The sequence below is a fragment of the Cynocephalus volans genome, chromosome 2, assembly GCF_027409185.1.
Source record: "Cynocephalus volans isolate mCynVol1 chromosome 2, mCynVol1.pri, whole genome shotgun sequence".
In the NCBI taxonomy this organism is placed as follows: Eukaryota; Metazoa; Chordata; class Mammalia; order Dermoptera; family Cynocephalidae; genus Cynocephalus; species Cynocephalus volans.
Window position 1 is genome coordinate 74,661,608 of NC_084461.1, and position 18,141 is coordinate 74,679,748.

Here is an 18,141-nt window from a genome sequence, read left to right on the forward strand (position 1 = left end):
ACACTCCAAAGCATGATATCCTTCTAGAACTGGAAATATGCAAACCTATGTGCAATGGCCTCAATATTTGTGTCCCTCCAACGTTCATAGGTTGAAACCTAATTCCTAGTGTGATGGTGATAGAAGGTGGAGCCTTTAGGGAAGTGATTAGGTCATGAGTGTTCCTCAAAATCCACATAAATGATTAGTGCCCTTATAAAAGCGACCCCCCTAGGGAGCTGGTTTCCTCTTTTTTCCATGGGAGGACATAGCTAGAAGGCGCTATGTATAAGGGAATGGGTCCTGGCCAGACACTGAATCTGCTGGTAAGCTGATCTTGGACTTCCCAGCCCCCAGAACTGTAAGAAATAAACTTTGGTTGCTTATAAGCTACCAGTTTATTGTATTTTGTTATAGCAGCCCAGACTAAGACACTACGCATCTTCTACACCCATCAATATTCCAATTCCAAATTTTTAAGTTTTTAGCTCTTAGCCTTGAAAATAGATTTAATTTATTTGTTCTATTTCCTCTTTCAAAACATTGCAACACTCAGAATTTAATGTTAATTTTAAATGTTTCTTTTAAGATATCAATAATTTTCCAAGAGTTTGGTATTATAACTTATCTCTGAAAACAGAAGACATTCCATGTCATTTAGATGAGAACTGAATCAGCACCTGAAGCTATGCTCAATAAATAGTGTTTCAATGTTTCTTTCACTCCTATTTAAATACACTAACTTAATACTTGTAGTTTCTAATTTTGCATAGATGACTTAGCTAATCTGTAGTTGCTAATTAAAAGAATTCTGTGGTTAATAAGTGGAATTTACCCATAAGAGATGTATCATACCATTAAACTATTACACCAACTTGTATTTTCATAATAGTTTGCTATGATCATGCCCATTATTTTATTTGCTCTCACAATAAGCCAAAAGTTAAACATAGGCCAAATGAACAACTGTTTTTGACAGATGAGGAAACTAAGGTGAATGACTTAAGGTTGTCCAAGATTACATATCTGGGGTCACAGCCATGAACAGACCTGGGCTTACTGGACTCCTCATCCGATGCTTTTGTGCTTTTGGCAGCTATCACATGCTTTCCTCAGGCATACCTGTCATGATTAAGATAGTATTTATTCTGAGTCTATTTCAATGTTCTCCACGTCAAAAAAGATAACATGTCATTTTTCTTTTCTTTCTTGATGCCTCTATTGCTTCAAGGGAATACAGTTTTAATATTCAATACTGGATATTAAATACATCTATTAAACATGATATATGGCAAGAAATCTATATCCTGCATTCAGAGTTGTACTGTTACCCAACATTCTGATATATGTGACAATGCAGAGAACACAGTGGATTCTCCTGCCAGTCACCTTTTAACTACCTCAATTTCATAGCTTCTTAGGGCCGCAGGCAGGAGGATCTTGCTACATGTCAGATTTGATGCCCCCATGTCCCTTTTTAAATTCTGAATAAAGAACAAAAAGATTGATATCCTTATATAGTTGATAACCGATAAGCGGAACTCTGCTCCACATTTTCGAAAGAAGTGATGCTGTCACAACCTGCCCCCAGGGTTCCAGCAGGGTTTCCTGTCACTCTACAAAATCCCAGGGAACTGATAGGTTCATTATGATCACTTAGGTGTGCAGGTCGACATTACACAGCTAGGGGGCGGTACAGCACAGTGGGAACAGCAAGAATTCTGGAGTTAACCAAAACTGGGCAGACACTTAATTGCGCTATTTACTAGTTGTGTAACGTCGTCAAGTCACTTTTTAAAAGTCCATCTGTACTCACATCAGTGTGTTTTGTTTCTTTCTTTTAAACAAAATTTCCCAAATGAAAACCATTTCACGTTCTTGAAGTGACTTGAAACCTTGGTTTCCATGACATGATACTTTCATTGCCAAAATCTCCAAGGTACTAACAATGATTTTATAATAGCCATGTTCATCTATAGAGGGTTGGAGAGAAGTAAGTTCAATGATTTCTGGGAACAGAAATTAAACATACACAGTATTCCTTTCTAGTTCTTTTCCTCCTTCCCTTTTTGATGGTAAGAGTTCAGTTTTAAAAATATTTTTCAGGGGCCAGCTGGTGGCTCACTTGGAAGAGTGTGGTGTTGATAACACCAAGGTCAAGGATTCGGATCCTCATACCGTCCAGCTGCAATATATATACACACATATTTTTTCAGAATATCTAGTGTATCACATAGAAAGAAGAGACATGGCAGGCAATGGCATACATTAGGAGAAATAGATGCAATACCTTACTATCACTTTTTAAAAATCATGTTCATGGATTCCAGGTACCTTCAGTGAAATGGTGCTATTTGCTGAAGTCCTCAGAAAAAGGTGTGTGTGATAAAAGTGCTGCAGGTCTAGTCTGTCTTCATGGCCCTGTTTCTTACTTCTACATCACAACCACCACAAACAGTCATTAAGTTGTATTTGCATTTATTAAAGGATTAAAAAAAACTAAAAGCAATGGAGAAAAATTGTAAACAAGTATTTAGATGTGGCTTTCCCACAGTCCAAAGGGAAATCACCTAAGAATTTCTTTGTTTCAGGACCCCTTGGGAAAGTGTCCCAGTTCCCAACCTCATTTATCCCCAGATTTGTTAGACTTTCTCTTTATTGATCTTTCCATCTACTTTCAGAAATGCTATTTCTTACTCACAGGGGTTAATCTTACTGCAGAATCTATTTCCCTCTCTCCTAGAAGTATATTCTTCCAAGTGTGAGTTAGAATAATCCCATAGGAGCTCAAGAAGGACAATTTAGATTGGCATTCACACTCTAAGTCTCATGGAAAGGTCTAGAATGGGCAAGGCTTTGACAAGCCTGATTTCTAAAAGTCTCCCCCATAGTGTGAGTTGCAGAAGGGCATCGTTAATCTTAGTGTTCAGTGAGTAACTAATCTATTGAATCACACACACACACACACACACACACACACACACACACACGCGCGCGCATCACAAACACATACACCTCTCCCCTGGGCAAATATTAATGTTGAGGAATAGTAAAGAATAAATCCATAAAGAAGAAGAGAAATCATTTCTTTAACTATAATTTTCAAGGCCACCATTCTCAAAAATTTGGCGTAGTTGTGTTAATTCTTTTTTTACTCCCCCATTTCCAAACTGTGTCTCCTAAGGATACTGGATATAAGTAAATAACTAATTCGGGTGTTTCTTTATAGCTGCTTTCTTAGCTGTATGTGACCAAAGCTCTTACTATTGCTCTTAAATAATGTGCCATTCTCCTTTCTGGTCTTGGGGGACAGATGGTAGTGAAGAGACAAGTAATAGGGGAAGAGATTTTATTTTTCTAGTTAGCAGTTTCAGAACTGAATTTTTTTGCCTCATGTACATATGATGATAATGTTTGAAGTAATGGCCAAATATAATTTATTAGGAATATTAGAAGGTAAAGACTGTCTATTTTCCTAATAATATAAGATAAGCACTTAACTTGATATTGAATTTTAGCTGTGCCATTAGAACTCAACACAGTGTAGCAAAGGGGTAGACCAATTTATGCACTTTGTAAAGGATAAACTTCTGTTTGATAGTAAAATTAACTATTGAAAGAATAATAAAGAAGTAGTATGTTACTTGAGACTCTACAAGCCCAGGGATTGTCTGTGAATCTGCTATATTGAAGTGTTTATTTTTTCATTCTTCTTATAGCATTCCCTTTTATAGAAATATTCCTGTTTAATTTATTTAATTTTTGACATGAAAAAGCATGGGAAGAGGAAAGACATTGACTAGTTGACAAATGTCAGGGCAAATATAAGATGTAATTATAGCTTCAGATGATATCTAATTTTCCCAGAGCAAGTAACACAAATCCCTGAAACCAAAGCCAAATGAAATCTAAATTTTATACTTGGCCAGAGAGATGTAAAGTTTCTTTGATATTATGTCATCCATTAGACCTTTTCCAAAATGTAGCATAAAATATAACTAAATTTGGGATTTTCACCTTTACTCTTTTATTCTAGGTGAAGGTCAGACATAAAGTTGAATTTTTTTTTTTTTTTACTAAGCTATTGATTTTAGAAATTTATATTTCTGTCACTCTCTCAGTGTTTAGGATAACTGTGCACATATTTTATCATCTCTTTTCTTGCATTAATATATTTTTGTGTTAAAAACTCTTGCCCTTCTGGTAATATATATCATGATTCGTGTAATTTTGAGTGTTTTTCATATAAGGAAGGTTCTCAAATTTTAACTCGCTGGTCTAGTAGTTTACATATTCCAGGCAGATGTTGTCTTAAATGGTCTGAGCTTATTTACGGGATGGAATGGTTTGGATTTCTAGTACAAAGTAAATCACTCATAAATACATCTTGTAAAAATGAATAAAAGACTAAAATCAAATATCTGTTCAGGCCTATATATACCCTATGCTATTCATTAATGAACTAATTAATACTTGTTAAACACTTATAAAAATGTTGGCATATAATCAGAGCTCAAGAACTGCTAATGCTCAAGAAGTTGTGATTTTTTTTCCTTCACATAATTGTGAAATAATAATTTTGAAGTATTGCAGTCTTTTCCAACCTAAGCATTATCTAATGAGCTTCAAAAAATTCTGATGCTTAGGCTACATCCCCAACCAATTAAATCAGAAATTTTGGGGGTGGAACCCAGGCATCAATTTTTCTCCCAATACTTTATTTTGAAAAAATATCAAGCCTACAGAACAACCACAGGGATAATAAATAAACACCCACATCCCTTGCAACACTTGCTTTAGTTCTCTGTTTATCTAACTATTAATGTCTTTTTATTCTGAAACATTTGAAAATAACTTATTCTCAAATTATGAAATTTTTTCCCTAAATATTTCTGCATGTAACTTCTAAGAACAGGACATTCTTCTATATATGAACACAACATAATTATCACACGCATGGAATTTAAGAGTGACAATATTATTATTATCAAGCATAAGGCTGTACTCAAATTTCTCCACTTACCCCACAATAATGACCTGTATAGCTGTTTTTTTTTTTTTTAATAATTAGGATCCAGTTAAAGATATCACCTTGTATTTTTTTTTGCATTGTCTTTTTTTCTTATTTTACTTTATTTTTTAATTGACATGCATTACTTGTACATATTTATGAAGTACAAGTATATACATTTTTTAAGCTTTTCTTTTCTTTTCTTTTTGGCAGCTGGCCAGCTCAGTGAACTGAACCCTTGATCTTGCTGCTACTGAGCTAACCACCTAGCCCCTACAGAGTTAAATTTCAATACATGTATACAGTGTTTGATGATCAAATCAGGGTAATTAACATATTATCATCACATAAAGTATCATTTCCTATGCTGAGAGTATTTGAGCTCCTTCATTCTAGCGACTTAAGAACATACAACGAATTATGGTTAATTACAGATCCCTAGGACTACTGTACACACTAGAACTTATTTTTCTATTTAGCTAAAGTTTTGTAGCCATTAACCAACATCTCCCTATTCCCCCCTTCCCCTTCCCCTTCCTAGCCTCCAGTAACCACAATTCTACTCTGTGCTTCTGAAAGTTCAACTTGCTACTTTTTTAGCTCCTACATATGAGTGAGAATATGTGCTATTTATCTTTCTGTGCCTGACTTGTTTCACTTAACAATGCCTTCTAGGCTCATCCATGTTGCTGCAAATGACAGGATTTTATTCTTTTTATGGTTGAGTAGTAGTCCATTGTGCATATATACCACACTTTCTTTATCCATTCATCCATTGATGGACACCTTGGTTGATTCCATACCTTGGCTATTGTGAATAGTACAGCAATAAACATGAAGGTACAGATTTCTCTTCAGTATGATAATTTCTCTTCCTTTGGATAAATACCTAGCATTGAGATGGCTGGATCATGTGGTAGTTCTATTTTCAGTATTTTGAGGAACCTCCATACTGTTTTTCATAATGGCTGCACTAATTTCCATTCCTACCAACAGCATATAAGACTTCCCTTTTCTTTGCATTTTCACCAGCATATTGATTTTTGTCTTTGTGATAACAGCCATTCTAACTAGGATGAGATGATATTTCATTGTAATTTTGATTTGCATTTCTCTGATAATTAGTGGTATTGAGCACTTTTTCATATACTTGTTGGCCATTTGTTTTTCTTCTTTTGGGAAATGTCTATTCAGGTCCTTTGCCCATTTTAAAAAAAAAATTTATTTTGTCGATATACAATGTGGTTGATTATTGTGGCCCATTACCGAAACTTCCCTCCCTCCTCCCTCTCCCCCCTCTCACCCAACAATGTCCTTTTTGTTCGCTTGTCGTATCAACTTCAAGGAATTGTGGTTGTTATATCTTCTTCCCCCCCCACCCCGTTTTTTTTTTTTTGTGTGTGTGTGTGTGTGTGTGTGAATTTATATATTAATTTTTAGCTCCCACCAATAAGTGAGAACATGTGGTATTTCTCTTTCTGTGCCTGACTTGTTTCACTTAATAGAATTCTCTCAAGGTCCATCCATGTTGTTGCAAATGGCAGTATTTCATTCGCTTTTATAGCTGAGTAGTATTCCATTGTGCAGATATACCACAATTTCCGTATCCATACATCCAATGATGGACATTTGGTCTGGTTCCAACTCTTAGCTATTGTAAAGAGTGCTGCAATGAACATTGGGAAACAGGTATACCTTCGACTTGATGATTTCCATTCCTCTGGGCATATTCCCAACAGTGGGATAGCTGGGTCATATGGCAGATCTATCTGCAATTGTTTGAGGGACCTCCATACCATTTTCCATAGAGGCTGCACCATTTTGCAGTCTCACCAACAATGTATGAGAGTTCCTATTTCTCTGCAACCTCGCCAGCATTTATCGTTCATAGTCTTTTGGATTTTAGCCATCCTAACTGGGGTTAGATGGTATCTCAATGTGGTTTTGATTTGCATTTCCCGGATGCTGAGTAATGTTGGGTGTTTTTTCATATGTCTGTTGGCCATTTGTATATCTTCCTTTGAGAAATGCCTACTTAGCTCTTTTGCCCATTTTTTAATTGGGTTGCTTGTTTTTTTCTTGTAAAGTTGTTTGAGTTCCTTGTATATTCTGGATATGAATCCTTTGTCAGATGTATATTTTGCAAATATTTTCTCCCACTCTGTTGGTAGTCTTTTAACTCTGTTAATTGTTTATTTTGCTGTGCAGAAGCTCTTTAGTTTGATATAATCCCATTTGTTTATTTTTCCTTTGGTTACCCGTGCTTTTGGGGTTGTATTCATGAAGTCTGTGCCCTGTCCTATTTCCTGGAGTGTTTCTCCTATGTTTTCTTTAAGAAGTTTTATTGTTTCAGGGTGTATATTTAATTCTTTAATCCATTTTGAATTGACTTTAGTGTATGGTGAAAGGTATGGGTCTAGTTTCATTCTCCTGCATATTGATATCCAGCTCTCCCATTACCATTTGCTAAAGAGGCAGTCTCTTCCCCAGTGTATAGGCTTGGTGCCCTTGTCAAAGATCAGATGGCTGTAAGTGTGTGGGTTGATTTATGGATTCTCTATTCTATTCCATTGATCATTGTGTCTGTTTTTATGCCAGTACCATACTGTTTTGGTTATTATAGCTTTGTAGTATAGCTTAAAGTCAGGTAGTGTTATGCCTCCAGCTTTATTTTTTTTGCTCAGTGTTGCTTTGGCTATGCGTGGTCTTTTGTTATTCCATATAAATATCTGGATAGTTCTTTCCATTTCCGAGAAAAATGTCATTGGAATTTTAATAGGGATTGCATTGAATTTGTATATCACTTTGGGTAGTATGGACATTTTCACTATGTTGATTCTTCCAATCCAAGAGCATGGGATATCATTCCATCTTCTTGTATCTTCTGTAATTTCTTTCAGCAGTGGTTTGTAGTTCTCATTATAGAGATTTTTCACATCTTGGTTAACTCAATTCCTAGGTATTTAATTTTTTTGTGGCTATTGTAAATGGGCAAGCTTTCCTGATTTCCCTTCCTGCATGTTCACTATTGGAGAATAGAAATGTTACTGATTTTTGTGTGTCGATTTTGTATCCTGCTACTGTACTGAAATCATTTATCAACTCCAAGAGTTTTTTTGTAGAGGCTTTAGGCTGTTTGATATATAGGATCATGTCATCTGCAAACTGGGACAGTTTGACTTCATCTTTTGCAATCTGGATGCCCTTTATTTCCTTCTCTTCTCTGATTGCTCTGGCTAGTACTTCCAACACTATGTTGAATAGGAATGGTGAGAGTGGGCATCCTTGTCTAGTTCCTGTTCTTAAAGGAAAAGCTTTTAGCTTTTCCCCATTCAGGTGATATTGGCAGTGGGTTTATCATATATGGCTTTAATTATGTTGAGATACTTTCCATCTATACCTAACTTACAGAGAGTCTTTGTCCTGAATGAATGTTGAATTTTATCAAATGCTTTTTCAGCATGTATAGAGATGACCATATGGTTCCTGTTTTTGATTTTATTAATATGGTGTATCACATTTATTGATTTGCATATGTTGAACCAACTATGCATCGCTGGGATGAATCCCACTTGATCGTGGTGAATAATTTTATGTATGTGTTACTGTATTCTGTTTGCTAGTATTTTAGTGAGGATTTTTGCATCTATATTCATCAAGGATATCGGACTGTAGTTCTCTTTTTTGGTTATATCTTTCCTGGTTTTGGTATCAGGATGATGTTTGCTTCATAGAATGAGTTTGGGAGATTTGCATCTGTTTCAATCTTTTGGAATAGTTTGTAAAGAATCGGTGTCAATTCCTCTTTGAATGCTTGGTCAAATTCTGCTGTGAATCCATCTGGTCCTGGGCTTTTCTTTGTTGGGAGCTTTCTGATAACAGCTTCAATCTCCTTTATTGTTATTGGTCTGTTCAGATTTTCTACGTCTTCATGGCTCAGTTTTGGGAGCTTGTGTGTGTCCAGAAATTTATCCATTTCCTCCAGATTTTCAAATTTGTTGACAAATCGTTGTTTAGAGTAGTCTTGAATGATTCCTTGTATTTCAGCTAAATCAGTTGTAATATCACCTTTTTCATTTCTAATTTTTGTTATTTGAATCTTCTCTCTTCATTTTTAGTTAGCCATGCTAATGGTTTGTCGATTTTATTTATCTTTTCCAAAAACCAACTTTTTGATTCATTGATCTTTTGTATTGTTTTTTGGGTTTCAATTTCATTAAGTTCTGCTCTGATCTTAATGATTTCTTTCCATCTGCTAACTTTAGGTTTGCATTGTTCTTGTTTTCTAGTTCTTTAAGGTGAAGTGTTAGGTTGTTCACTTGCCATCTTTCAATTCTTCTGAGGTGGGCATTTAATGCAATATATTTTCCCCTTAGTACTGCTTTTAAAGTTTCCCACAGGTTTTGGTATGATGTATCAGTATTTTCATTAGTTTCCATACATTTTTTGATTTCCTGCTTGATTTCTTCTTGGACGCATATGTCATTAAGTAGAATACTGTTTAATTTCCATGTGTTTGTAAAGTTTCCAGAGTTTCATTTGTTATTAATTTCTAGTTTTAATCCATTGTGGTCTGAGAAAATACATGGGGTAATTCCAATTTTTTTGAATTTGTTGAGACTTGATTTGTGACCTAATATGTGATCTATCCTGGAGAATGATCCATGTGCTGATGAGAAGAATGAATATTCTGAGGTTGTTGGATGGAATGTTCTGTACATATCTGCCAAGTCCAATTGGTCTAGAGTATTGTTTAGATCTTGTGTTTCTCTGCTGATTCTTTGCCTAGATGATCTGTCCAATAATGACAGTGAGGTGTTCAGGTCCTGTGCTATTATGGTATTAGTGTCTATTTCCTTCTTTAGGTCTAATAGAGTTTGTTTTATAAATCTGGCTGCTCCAACATTGGGTGCATATATATTTATGATTGTTATGTCTTCTTGATGGATCAATCCTTTTGTCATTATGTAGTGTCCCTCATTGTCTCTTTTTATGTTTTTTAGTTTAAATTCTATTTTATCAGATATAAGAATAGCTACTCCAGCTCATTTTTCTTTTCTGTTTGCATGGTAAATCTTTTTCCATACTTTCACTTAGTCTATGTGAGTCTTTATGGGTGAGGTGGGTCTCTTGGAGGCAGCATATAGTTGGGTCCTCCATTTTAATTGAGTCAGCCAGTCTGTGTCTTTGGATTGGGGAATTTAAGCCTTTTACATTAAGAGTTGTTATTGAAAAGTGTTGATTTATTCCTAGCATTTTATTGATTATTGCTTGGTTGTCTTAGGTGTCTTTTGTTCCTTGCTTTCTGATTTACTGTTTGGTTTCTGTGTTTGTTGGTTCCTTGGGTTGTAGATAGCCTTTCTGTTTGTTTGTTTTCTCTTCATGAATGCCATTTTTATTATACTAGTGGGTTTTGATTTTTCTTGGGTTTTTATGGCAATGGTAGTTATTTTTCAGGAACCAAACCCAGTACTCCCTTGAGAATTTCTTGGAAGGGTGGTCATGTGGTGGTGAACTCCTGTACTTTTTGTTTGTCTGAGAAATATACTATTTGCCCTTCATTTCAGAAGGATAGCCTTGCAGGGTAGAGTATTCTTGGCTGGCAATCTTTGTCTTTTAGTATTTTTAATATATCATCCCATTCCTTTCTGGCTTTTAGGGTTTATGATGAAAAGTCTGATGTTAGTCTGATTGGGGCTCCCTTATAGGTGATTTGATGCTTCTCTCTTGCAGCTTTTAAAATTCTCTCTTTGTCTTTAAGTTTTGCCAATTTAACTATAACATGTCTTGGGGAAGACCTTTTTGGGTTGAATACGTTTGGAGATCGTTGAGCTTCCTGGATCTGAAGATCTGTGATTTTTCCTATACCTGGGAAGTTTTCTGCCACTATTTTGTTGAATATATTTTCAATGCAATCTCCTTTTGCCTCCCCTTCTGGAATACCCATGACTCAGATATTTGAGCGCTTAAGGTTGTCTGATATCTCTCTCTGATTTTCTTCAATGCCTTTGATTCTTTTTTCTTTTTTCTTTTTTGTCTGCCTGTGTTATTTCAAACAGCCCATCTTCAAGTTCAGAGGTTCTCTCTTCAAATTCTGCAAGCCTGCTGGTTAAACTTTCCATTGTGTTTTTTATTTCACTGAATAACCTCTTCAGTTCAGCAAGTTCTGCAATATTTTTTTTAGGGCCTTGATTTCCTTGTACATTTCCTCTTTCAGGTCATGTATACTTTTCCTCATTTCATCATGATGTCTAGCTGAGTTTTCTTGCATCTCACTCAGTTTCCTTAGAATTATCACTCAAAATTCCTAGTCAGTCATTTCAAGGGCTTCTTGTTCTATATGATCTAGAGCTTGAGAGTTATTACTCTTCGGTGGTGTACTTTCTTGATTTTTCGTATTTCTGGTATCTTTTCTTTAATGTTTATTCTTTGTGACGGGGTTTCACAGTCCACAGGTTTGACACTATTGTCTGAGTAAGATGTTGCTGTGGTTGCCAATTTGGTATGGCTACCTCAGTGACTGCTCAGTTGGCTACTAGTGCCTTGCGTGTGTGGTATCCTCAGGTCTTGGGCCTCTCGGGGAAGCCACCTCTCCGGTCAGCTTGGACTCGGCCGGGGTGCTGAGTCATGGGGCAATACCACAGGGTGTGTGGTCTCTACTGAGCTTTCACCTCCTGTGCTGGACTTCTCCCTGTTCTGTGTGCTCTGGGCCAGGCTGCTGGGATGTGCGGATGCACTGCAGAGCATGTGGTCTTGGCAGAGCTCCTCCTTCCCCTGCTGGATGTCCCCCTGCTCTGTGCATGCTACGCCAGGCATGGGATGGAGCCTGCCTGTGGCGGTGAAGCCTACCTGCTGCTGGATCACATGGCGGCAGCCCCCACACAGGGTGTGTGGACTCTTCAGCACTTCTACTTCCCCTGCTGTATGTCTCTGTGCTCCATACACATTCAGCCGGGCTGCTGGATTGTGTGGCAGTGGTGTGGTCCCTGTGGAGTTCCCGCCTCCCCTGCTGGATGTCTCCCTGCTCCGTGCCTTTGCCCATTTTTTAATTGGGTTATTTGCTTTTTTCTGTTAAGTTCCTTGTACAGTCTGGATATTAATCTCTTGTTGTATGCATAGTTTGCAAATAATTTTTCCCATTCTGCTTGTTACCTCTTCACTCTTTTGTTTCCTTTGCTTTACAGAAGCTTTTTAGTTTGATATAATCCTACATTGCTATTTTTGCTTTTGTTGCCTGTACTTTAGAAATCTTCTCCATGAAATTTTTGCCCAGACCAATGTCTTTCAGAGTTTTCCCTATGTTTCCTTCTAGTAGTTGTTTTTAACTTGTCAATATACATTGTAGTTGATTTTTGTGTCCCTCTACCAGTTCCTCTTTCCCCTCTCCCTCTCTCCCAACCACCCCCCCGCACTACATCATATCTGTTCACTTGTCTTAACAAGCTCAAGTAATTATTGTGATTGTTGTGTCTTCTTCCCCCTTACCATTTATTAGTTTGTATATATATTTATTCATTTATTTTCAATGCCCACAAATAAGTGAGAACATGTGGTATTTCTCTTTCTGTGCCTGACTTGTTTCACCTAATATAATTTTCTCTAAGTCCATCTAAGTTGTTGTGAATGGTAGCATTTCATTCTTTTTTATAGCAGAGTAGTATTCCATTGTGTAGCTATACCACAGTTTCCTTATCCACTCATCTGATGATGGACATTTGGGCTAGTTCCAACTCTTGACTATTGTAAATAGTGCTGCAATAAACATTGGATTACAGGTATCCCTTCACATGATGATTTCCATTCCTTTGTGTATATTCCCAGCAGTAAAATAGCTGGGTCATATGGTAGATATACCTATAATTGTCTGAGGAACCTCCATACCAATTTCCATAAATGCTACACGATTTTGCAGTCCCACTAACAGTGTATGAGAGTTCCTTTTTCTTTGCAACCTCACCAGCATATGTCATTCTCAGTTTTTTGGATATTAGCCATCCTAACTGGAGTGAGATGTTATCTCAAAGTGTTTTTGATTTGTATTTCCTGAATGCTGAATGACGTTGAGCACTTTTTTCATGTGTCTGTTGGCCATTCATATATCTTCCCTTGAAAAATGCCTATTCAGCTCCTTTGCCCATTTTTTAATTGGGTTATTTGTTTTTTTGCTGTAAAGTTTTAATTCCTTGTGTATTCTGGATATTAATCCTTTGTCAGATGTACGTTTTGCAAATATTTTCTCCCACCCTGTTGGTTGTCTTTTTACTCTGTTGATTGTTTCTTTTGCTGTGCAAAAGCCTTTTAGTTAGATATATCCCATTTGTTTATTTTGCCTTTGATTGCTTGTGCTTTAGGGGTCATATTCATAAAGTCTGTACCCACTCTTACTTCTTGGAGTGTTTCCCCTATGTTTTCTTTAAGTAGTTTTATTGTTTCAGGATATGTATTTAATTCTTTAATCCATTTTGAGTTTATTTGGGTATATGGTGAGAAGTACGGATCTAGTTTCTTTCTCCTACATATGAATATCCAGTTGTTCCAGCACCAATTATTGAAGAGGCAGTCTCTTCCCCAGTGTGTAGACTTGGTGCCCTTGTCAAAGATCAGATGGCTGTAGGTGTATGGGTTGATTTCTGGGTTCTGTATTCTATTCCATTGATCTGTGTGTCTGTTTTTATGCCAGTACCATGCTGTTTTGGTTATTATAGCTTTGTAGTATAGTTTAAAGTCAGGTAGTATTATGCCTCCAGCTTTACTTTTATTGCTCAGAATTGCTTTGGCTATTCATGGTCTTTTGTTTTTCCATGTATATATTAGTACAGTTTTTTCCAATTCAGAGAAAAATGTCATTGGAATTTTGATGGAGAGTGCATTGAATTTGTAGATCACTTTGGGCAATATGTACATTTTCATGATGTTAATTCCCTCAATCCAAGAGTGTGGTCTATCTTTCCCTCTTCTTATGTCCTCTTTAATTTCTCTCAACAGTGGTTTGTAGTTCTGCTCATAGAGATTTTTCACATCCTTAGTCAGCTTTATTCCTAAGTATTTTATTTTTTTGGTAGGTTTTGTAAATGGGCTAGCTTTCTTGATTTCTTTTTCTACATGTTCACTGTTGGAATATATAAATGCTACTGGTTATTGTGTGTGGATTTTTTATCCTGAAACTTTGCTGATATCATTTATTAACACTAAGATTTTTTTTTGTAGAGGCTTTATACTGTTTAATATATAGGATCATATCATTTTCAAACAGGGACAGTTTAACTTCATTTTTTCCAATCTGGATGTTCGGGTCAGCGGGCAGTGGACTCAACAAAGTGGTGCCCGATGTGAGGCTTTTTTTAAAACTCATGGGTGAAAGGCGAGCGAGTGAGGCCCCCAGCTGCTCGGTCCTGAAAGAAGGTCGATGAAGGGTGATCAACCAGTGGAGTGGCCCCCACAACTGCGGTAGTTGCCGTGAAGTATTCCGCCTGCGTGTCAGGTTGTTTTACAGAATCAACATGGACTAGACCTGTTATTCTTATAGCAAGGAGGATTATGTGCCGCCCTCAAAGAAGAGTGTTGCTTTTATGCCTACCACTCTGGAGTGGTCAAGGATTCCCTAGCTAAGCTTAGAGAATGATTAGAAAAGCACAAAAAAAGATCAAGAAGCCAATAGTAATTGGTTCCAAAGCTGGCTTTTAAGTTCCTCATGGCTCACCACCCTGCTGTCCCCCCTGGTGGGCCCCCTAGCATCTTGGGGCCTTACGCCATTCACCAGGTTGTGTCCCTTATAAGGCGCAACACCACTTATCTCGTAATGCTCACCCAGGTGGTAGAGGAGGTGGCCTATAAAGAAAGCCCTGACAGCCCTTGGGTCAAAATGGCCCTTCAAGAAATCAACGCCAATCTCTAAGGCTCGCCCCTGCTTGGCTGGATAGTCAATGATGGGTAAGATTTCCAGAGGGAAACAACCTAAGACAGGCATAACCACCAGAGGGAATGGAGATGAGGCTGGGAAGGTTAGCCGCCTCCAGCTGCATTATTAAAACAAAATGGGGGAGATGTCGGGCTTTAAAAACTAATGCCATTGTGTAGATGTACCACATTTTCTGTATCCACTCATCTGATGATGTACATTTGGGCTGGTTCCAACTCTTGGCTATTGTAAAGAGTGCTGCGATGAACATTGGGGAACAGGTATACCTTCGACTTGATGATTTCCATTCCTCTGGGTATATTCCCAACAGTGGGATAGCTGGGTTATAAAAACGAATGAAATACTGCCATTTGCAACAACATGGATGGACCTTGAGAGAATTATATTAAGTGAAACAAGTCAGGCACAGAAAGAGAAATACCACATGTTCTCACTTATTGGTGGGAGCTAAAAATTAATATATAAATTCACACACACACACACACACACACACAAACGGGGGGGGGGAAGAAGATATAACAACCACAACTACTTGAAGTTGATACAACAAGCAAACAGAAAGGACATTGTTGGGGGGGAGGGAGGGAGGGAGGAGGGAGGGAGGTTTTGGTGATGGGGAGCAATAATCAGCCACAATGTATATTGACAAAATAAAACTTAAATAAATAAATAAATAAATAAAATAAAAGAAAAGAAAAGAAAAGAAAAGAAAAGAAAAGAAAAAGAAAACTAACTCCACCTTAAGTGACATTATAAGTGGATTAACTTGGCAGCCTAAGACGGCACCGGCAGGAAGTAGGGTGGGAGTGTCTGCGGGAACCTTGCCTTAGCCCTTAATTGGCCGCACTCGTGAACACTGCGTGATTGCAATAGATAGGCATTGAGACAGGACCCTTAAGCTGATTGGAGGATGTAAAAAACCTGCCTTCCCCATTTATCTTTAAAAACCAGTGCTTGTGTGCTAATAAACGGAACTGCTTGACAGAACCCCTGCCGCGTCTGAGTGTCCTTTAACTGGGCTGGGTTGGGGCTGGCGGTGTGCTCACCTCTCTTCACGGCTCTCTTCCCCCATCTCCTTCCAAAGGGGACAGGAGGGAATGAGGAATCCCGGGCCGTTCGCTCACCCACCAAAAGGAACGAGGCTAGGGCTGTTCGGGTCGGCTGGCGGTGGACCCGACAATTTATTAACTCCAAGAGTATTTTTTGTAGAGGCTTTAGACTGTTCAATATATAGGATCATATCATTTTCAATCAGGGACAGTTTGACTTCATATTTTCCAATCTGGATGCCCTTTATTTCCTTCTCTTCTCTGATTTCTCTGGCTGGTAATTCCAACACTATGTTGAATGGGAGTGGTGAGAGTGGGCATCTTTGTCTAGTTCCTGTTCTTAAGTGAAAAGCTTCAGCTTTTCCCCATTCAGGATGATATTGGCAGTTGGCTTATCATATATGGCTTTAATTGTGTTGAGATACTTTCCATCTATACCTAATTTATAGAGAGTCTTTATCATGAATGATGTTGAATTTTGTCAAATGCTTTTTCAGTATCTATAGAGATGATCCTATGATTTTATTGATGTGTGTATCACATTTGTTGATGTGCATATGTTAAACCCAACTTGCATCCCTGGGATGAATCGCACTCAATCATGGTGTGTAATTTTGTGTATGTGTTGCTGTATTTTATTAGCTAGTATTTTATTGAGGATTTTTGCATCCATATTCATTAAGGATATTGGCCTGTAGTTTTTTTGTTGTATCTTTGTCTGGTTTTGGTATCAGGGTGATATTTGCCTCATAGAATGAGTCTGGGAGAATAGCTGCTGCTTCAGTCTTTTGGAATAGTTTATAGAGAATTGTTATCAATTCCTCTTTGAAGGTTTGGTGGAACTCTGCAGTGAACCCTTCTGGTCCCGGTCTTTCCTTTGTTGGGAGCCTTCTGGTAACAGCTTCAATCTCTTTTATCGTTATTGGTTTGTTCAGATTTTCTATATCTTCTTGGCTCTGTTTTGGTAGTTTGTGTGTGTCCAGAAATTTATCCATTTCCTCCAGAATTTGTTGGGAAATAGTTGTTTATAGTAGTCTCTAATGATTCCTTGTATTTCAGAGGTATCAGTTGCAATATCATCTTTTCCATTCCTAATTTTTGTTATTTGGGTCCTTTCTCTTCTTTGTTAGCTTTGCTAAAGGTTTGTCAATTTTATTTATCTTTTCATCAAAACAACTTTTTATTTCATTGATCTTTTGTATTGTTTTTTGGGTTTCTAGTTCATGTAGTTCTGCTCTGATCTTAATTATTTCCTTCCATCTAACAACTTTGAGTTTGTATTGTTTTTGTTTTTCTAGATCTTTAAGGTGAAGTGTTAGGTTGTTTACTTGACATGTTTCTATTCTTCTGAAGTAAGCATTTAATGTGACAAATTTCCCCATTAGTACTGCTTTTGCAATTTCCCACAGGTTTTGGTATGATGTGTCAAAATTTTCATTAGTTTCTAGAAATTTTTTGATTTCCTGTTTCATTTCTTCTTGGACCCATATGTCATTAAGTAGAATGTTGTTTAATTTCCATGAGTTTTTATAGTTTCCAGCCTTTTATTTTTTATTGATTTCTAATTTTAATCCATTGTAATCTGAAAAAATACACGGAACAATTCTAATTTTTTTGAATTTGTTGAGATTTGATTTGTGACCTAGCATGTGGTCTATCCTGGAGAATGTTCCATGTGCTGATGAGAAGAATGAATATTCTGTGGTTGTTGGATGGAATGTTCTGTAGATATCTGCCAAGTCCAATTGATCTAAAGTGTTTTTTAGAGCTTGTGTTTCTGTATTGATTTTTTGCCTAGATGGTCCATCCAATGTAGAGAGGGGAGTGTTTAGGTCCCCCACTGTTATGGTATTAGTGTTTATCTCATTCTTCAGGTTTAATAGTGTTTGCTTTATAAGTCTGGCTGCTCCAACATTGGCTGCTTATATGTTTATGATTCTTATGTCTTCTTGAAGGATAGATCCTTTTATCACTATATAGTGGCCTTATTATCTTTTTTTATGGTTTTTGCTTTAAAGTCTAATTTATCTGATATAAGAATAGCTACTCCAGTTCATTTTTCATTTCTATTTGCATGGTATAACTTTTCCATCCTTTCACTCTTAGTCTATGTGTGTCTTTACAGGTGAGGTTAGTCACTTGTATACAGGATATTGTTGGGTCCACCTTTTTAATCCAGTCAG